At 44.1% G+C, this 6,704-nt stretch overlaps 1 pseudogene; it reads right to left on the bottom strand.

Annotated features, from left to right (window-relative positions):
* Positions 1-4,591: 4,591 nt before the first annotated feature.
* On the bottom strand, positions 4,592-5,463 carry LOC127003886 (cytochrome c oxidase subunit 1-like; annotated as a pseudogene).
* Between the last annotated feature and the right edge of the window lie 1,241 nt (positions 5,464-6,704).

Raw genomic sequence — 6,704 nt, 5'->3', positions numbered from 1 at the left:
CTCCGGCTGGCGCAGCGTCCTCAGGTGCTCCACTCCCTCCTGCTGTATTTTGTACAGAGTGGTGAGGCCGGCCACGTCTCGCCGGTGTTGGAGGGTCTGCAGGGTCGGTAGGTGCTCCGGTTGTCGATCCGTGATGATCCTCCACGCCCTCTCCTGGATCTTGTCGAGGAGCGCGAGATGGGTACTGGCAGCTCCCCCCCACGTTAGGCACGAATACTCAAGGGAGGATCGGATTTGTGCCTTGTATAAGACCTCGCGCCCTCGACTGTCCATCAGCCAGGAGATTCTGCGTAGGGACGTCAGCCTCCGTGAGGCTGCCCTTGCCAGCTGCTGGATGTGCGTGCGGATGGTCAGCCTGGAGTCATATGTGAGGCCCAGCACCTCCACTTCCTCACGTGGCGTCAGCTTGAGTCCCTCAAATTCAAGCTGGAGATCCACAGGTGTCCTGGCCACTACCAGCAGCTGAGTTTTTGCTGGGGCAAACCTAACTTGCCACTTACTCCCCCAATCTGCAATTCGCCGGAGTGTGGCTCTTAGTTGGCGTGCTGCCTGGGCCTCTCCTCCTGGCTCTATTTTGTGAGTCAAAGTGATGTCATCGGCGAACGCTTTGGCACTAGGAACAAGATGGAGGAGGTCATTTATGTATATGTTCCATAGAAGTGGCCCGATGACGCTGCCTTGTGGCACGCCGGCGTGGATCCGTTGTGGGGAGGACTTGTGCCCATTCAGGACCACTCTCTCTCTCTCTCTCTCTCTCTCTCTCTCTCTCTCTCTCTCTCTCTCTCTCTCTCTCTCTCTCTCTCTCTCTCTCTCTCTCTCTCTCTCTCTCTCTCTCTCTCTCTCTCTCTCTCTCTCTCTCTCTCTCTCTCTCTCTCTCTCTCTCTCTCTCTCTCTCTCTCTCTCTCTCTCTCTCTCTCTCTCTCTCTCTCTCTCTCCCTTCAGATTGGAAAAAGGCTAACGTGACACCGATTTTCAAGAAAGGAGACAAAAAAGTACCAGGTAATTACAGGCCCATTAGTCTAACTTCGGTTGTAGGTAAGCTACTTGAGGGAATAATTAGAGACAAAATTGTAAGTTACCTTGAAAGCCACTCATTAATTGGGGACTCACAACATGGCTTCCGAAACAAAAGATCCTGCCTATCAAATCTATTAACCTTTTATAACGACCTCTTCACTGTGTATGACGTAACCAAATCACTGGACGTAGTCTATCTTGATTTCCAGAAAGCGTTTGATAAAGTCCCGCATCATAAATTACTTTACAAATTAAAGCAAATAGGTATTGACGGTCAAGTAAACCAATGGATCGCGAATTGGTTGAGCAACAGACAACAAAGAGTAGTGATTGACGGATTTAACTCAGAGTGGGCGCCTGTCACTAGTGGCGTCCCTCAGGGCTCGGTTCTTGGCCCAGTGCTCTTCATTATTTACATCAACGACGTGGATGTTGGACTCAATAACCGCATTAGTAAATTTGCAGACGACACAAAGATTGGTAACTTGGTTCTGACTGACGAAGACAGGCAAAGCCTTCAAGAGGATTTGCACAAAATTTCAGCTTGGTCGGATAGATGGGAGATGCCCTTTAACGTAGACAAGTGCCAGGTCCTTCAAGTTGGAACGAGGAATAAGAAGTTCGAATACGAAATGCGCGGCGTTAAACTCAAAAGCGTTCAATGCGTCAAAGACTTGGGGGTCAAAATCGCGTCAAACCTCAAATTCTCACAGCAATGCATCGATGCAGCAAATAAAGCGAACAGAATGTTGGGCTTCATTAAAAGAAACTTTTTATTCAAGAATAAAGATGTAATACTCCCGCTCTACAACAGTTTAGTCAGACCCCACTTGGAATATGCGGTACAGTTTTGGTCTCCCCACCATGCAAAGGATATTGCTAAATTAGAAGGTGTTCAGCGTCGGGCAACGAAAATGATCCCTTCCTTGCGCAACAAATCCTACGAAGAAAGGCTTTCCACCCTTAACATGTTCTCTCTTAAGAAACGTCGCCTCCGAGGAAAACTGATCGAATGTTTTAAAATACTTAATGGTTTCACGAATGTAGACAGATCAACATTGTTTATGATCGATGACACTTTGCGCACGAGGAACAATGGCGTAAAACTCAGATGTAGACAAGTAAATTCAGACTGCACCAAATTTTTCTTCACCAACGTTGTAGTGCGAGAATGGAATAAGCTTCCACCATCAGTGGTCCAGTGTAACACGATTGACTCCTTCAAAAATAAGCTCGACCGTCACTTCCTTCAACTTAATATCAACTAGAGTAGAAATGCAACGTTTTGGAGTCTTCTGATTAATGTAAAATCACTTAGGTTTAAGGACAGACCACCAAGTCTGGACCATGGGGTCTGTGTGGTCTGATTTTCTATGTAAATCTATGTAAATCTCTCTCTCTCTCTCTCTCTCTCTCTCTCTCTCTCTCTCTCTCTCTCTCTCTCTCTCTCTCTCTCTCTCTCTCTCTCTCTCTCTCTCTCTCTCTCTCTCTCTCTCTCTCTCTCTCTTCCTTTCCTTTCCTTCCCTTCCCTTCCCTTCCCTTCCCTTCCCTTCCATTTCCTTCCCTTCCCTTCCGTTCCCTTCCCTTCCTTTCCTTCATTAAATTAAAAAGAGAGAGAGAGAGAGAGAGAGAGAGAGAGAGAGAGAGAGAGAGAGAGAATGAATGAACAAAAGAAAGAGAATGCAAAGGAAATGAATGCTTCAAATGCATAGGCCTATCATATGATATTTGTATGCATAGATATGTTTCTTGGTATGCATAGGCCTACGATATATCAGGTTTATATGCATAGGCCTATTGTGGCCCTACTCTATCACGGTTTGTATGCGTAGACCTATTCTGTTTTTCACGAATAGGTCAAGTGGAGAGAGACAGGAAGAGAGAGGAAGGAGGAGGAGGAGGAGGTGGAGGTGGTGGAGGCGGTGGTGAAGAAGATGGTGTTGGAAGAAGAAGAAGAAGAAGAAGAAGAAGAAGAAGAAGAAGAAGAAGAAGAAGAAGAAGAAGAAAAAAAAGAACAAGAACAAGAACAAGAAAAAGAAAAAGAAGAAGAAGAAGAAGAAGAAGAAGAAGAAGAAGAAGAAGAAGAAGAGAGCTACAGGCAGAATAAAAAATATATACATAGGCCTATTTTTTTTCCTTTGTGGAGGCCTAGTCAATGATATATCTTTCCCGTGTAGGCCTATTCTCTGATATATTTTTTTTATTTACATTCGTACTTCTATCCTTATTTATACTTTTCCATATATAGGCCTACTCAACGACATTTTTTTCCGATGTGGAGGCGTATCCTATGATTTTTTTTATTTCCATGTCATATTCATATTTTCATGTCTATGGCTATTCTCTATTTTTTCTTAGTTTTTCTAGACATAGGCCTATTCTAAGACATTTTTTCCCGTGTGGAGGCCTATTCTATGATATATCTTTCCCGTGTAGGCCTATTCGCTGGCATATTTCTTTCCATATGTGTACGGAAGTCTGTTTTAATTCAAATTTCTTAATGTGCCGCCAAGGCCATTTATTTTTTTCCCTTATGAAGTATTATGTAATGCTAATTTTTCAAGGGTTATTTACTTCGTCTAAAAGATAAAGTCATCGGAGAGAAGGAAGAGCAATAAAAATTAAAAGAAAAGCGGGAATGGATGTTCAAATTACTTCAATAAGCTGGTTTTCTAGTATATATATATCGGTTAACCCGGTGTTGGTGGTAGCAGCGGGGGTCATGTTTCTTAATGGTCCCTCCAAGTGAGAAAAATGAGAAAAAATCACCCTCACACAAACCATTTCATAATATATATCAAAGCATTTGTGATCAGATTATGTATCATCTGTTTTGGGGGGTTTATATCATGGCACAAATTTGGCTCGTCGCTGCTGCGCGGTAAAGCCACAAATTTGGCCCGTCGCTGCTACACGGTAAAGCCACAAATTTGGCCCGTCGCTGCAACACGGTATAGCCACAAATTTGGCCCGTCGCTGCAACACGGTAAAGCCACAAATTTGGCCCATCGTTGCAACACGGTAAAGCCACAAATTTGGCCCGTCGCTGCTACACGGTAAAGCCACAAATTTGGCCCGTCGCTGCTAAACGGTAAAGCCACAAATTTGGCCCGTCGCTGCTACACGGTAAAGCCACAAATTTGGCCCGTCGCTGCTACACGGTAAAGCCACAAATTTGGCCCGTCGCTGCTACACGGTAAAGCCACAAATTTGGCCCGTCGCTGCTACACAGTAAAGCCACAAATTTGGCCTGTCGCTGCTACACGGTAAAGCCACAAATTTGGCCTGTCGCTGCTACACAGTAAAGCCACAAATTTGGCCCGTCGCTGCAACACGGTAAAGCCACAAATTTGGCCCGTCGCTGCTACACAGTAAAGCCACAAATTTGGCCCGTCGCTGCAACACGGTAAAGCCACAAATTTGGCCCGTCGCTGCTACACAGTAAAGCCACAAATTTGGCCCGTCGCTGCAACACGGTAAAGCCACAAATTTGGGTCGTCGCTGCTACACGGTAAAGCCACAAATTTGGCCCGTCGCTGCTACACGGCAAAGCCACAAATTTGGCCCGTCGCTGCTACACGGTTAAGGGAATTTCTATATATGGATGATCTGCAGGGGGATAAGCGTGCTTTAACTCAATGGTAAAAAAGGAGAAAAATTAACAGGACGGTTAGATACAAAGGCTTCTCAGACAATTAATAGGAATCCTAACGCAGCCTCAAAAGAAATCATAGCGGCGAGGATACAATAGTTCAAGTTGCATAATAAGCGTCTGGGGAGTCAGTGTATCGTCGGGGTATTCCGTTTAATCCTAAGAAATGCTGTGGAAAAAATGTTAGATTTACTCCGATCAAAGTTACTAGGAAATGAATTTTTATAATCATTTGGGGTTAAAGGATAATCCTGTTATTAAAGAAAATCAGTGGGCGACTCCAGCAAAAATTCGGAATACAGCTCCTATGGAAACAACATATCATGGCGAATAATATCAATTGAGGAGTTAGCTAGAACTGTTAATCCTCCGACTGTAAATAAGAAAATAAAGCCTAGCGCTCAGATGGAGAGTAATTTATTTGTGTTGAATGAAGAGGTCTGAGTCATCTAAGGATTTTAATTCCGGTAGCAATAATTATTGTAGCAGAGGTTAAATAAGTATCAACGTCTATACCAACTGTAAATATATGATGGGCTCAGACTACAAATCATAAAATACCAATATGCCATAAATTATGCCCAAAGTACCAAAAGACTTTTTTACCTGATATTCTTGACTAACAATATGATAAATTATACCAAAGGCAACAGGTAAAATTAAGATATAAACTTGTGGGTGTCCAAAAAATCAAAACAAATGTTGGCACAGAACTGAGTCTCCAGGGTCAAAAAGGATGTATTTAGATTGCAGCGATCTGTAAGTAACTTAGGGTCAGTTCCACAGTTCCCCATGATGGGTTAGCAAGCTCCCAAACCAATACCAGAGCCTTCGAAATTTCCTTGTATAGTGTCTGGTGTTTATATTTAAGTTCACAAATTTGATGAAACTATACAGGAAAAGTCTTAATGTGTATTTAGTGTGCCATATCGAAGACCTCACCATTTTGGATTGTATGGGATTCTATAGTTTGGTTCGGGCTGTTACGAAGACACTGTGTTGGCTCATAGTGATAGTTCAACGGGGAACGATAAAAGTAGCAGGATACAACTATTAAATACTATAGCTCAAACGAAAAGGGCTATTTGCTCTATTGCTATTCCGTATGATCGTATATTGATGATTGCATGTTGTTATAAAATTTACAGCCCCTAAAATTCCTAGGTCTACAGAAGCACCAGCACTAGCGGCCGGTAGAGGTAGATAAACAGTTCACCCTGTACCCACTCCTCTTTCTCCTTGCTAGTAGAAGAGAGAGAGAGAGAGAGAGAGAGAGAGAGAGAGAGAGAGAGAGAGAGAGAGAGAGAGAGAGAGAGAGAGAGAGAGAGAGAGAGAGAGAGAGAGAGAGAGAGAGAGAGAGAGAGAGGAGAGAGAAAGGAAGGAAAGGTCCATAAATAAAGGAAGGAAAGAGATAAAAAGTACTGACCCAAGCAACATAGTGATATATTATGTGACTTCTTTCCATTTTAGAGAGAGAGAGAGAGAGAGATTTTTTATTTAATAGAGAGAGAGAGAGAGAGAGAGAGAGAGAGAGAGAGAGAGAGAGAGAGAGAGAGAGAGAGAGAGAGAGAGAGAGAGAGAGAGAGGAGAGAGAGAGAGGAAGGAGAGGAGGGAGAGGGAAGGAAGGAAGGGAAGGGAAGGAAGGAAGGAAGGAAGGGAAGGAAGGGGAAGGAAGGAAGGAAGGGAGGAAGGAAGGAAGGAGAGGAAAGGAAGAAGAGAGAGAGAGTTAAGGGAAGGAAAGGGTGAGGAAGGAAGGAAGGGAAGGGAAAGGAAGAGAAGGGAAGGAAGGGAAGGAAGGAAAGGAAGGAAGGAAGGAAGGAAGAAAGAAGGGAAGGAAGTAAGGAAGGGAAGGAAGGGAAGGAAGGAAGGAAGGGAAGGGAAGGAAGGAAGGAAGGGAAGGGAAGGAAGGAAGGAAGGAAGGGAAGGAAGGGAAGGAAGGGGGAAGGAAGGGAAGGAAGGAAGGGAAGGGAAGGAAGGGAAGGGAAGGAAGGGAAGGAAGGAAGGAAAGGAAGGAAGGAAGGAGGTAAGGAAGGAA

Source organism: Eriocheir sinensis, chromosome 26 (genome assembly GCF_024679095.1).
Source record: "Eriocheir sinensis breed Jianghai 21 chromosome 26, ASM2467909v1, whole genome shotgun sequence".
NCBI classification, from domain to species: Eukaryota; Metazoa; Arthropoda; class Malacostraca; order Decapoda; family Varunidae; genus Eriocheir; species Eriocheir sinensis.
The sequence above is the reverse complement of the archived record's forward strand: the minus strand, read 5'-3'. Positions and strand labels throughout refer to the sequence as shown.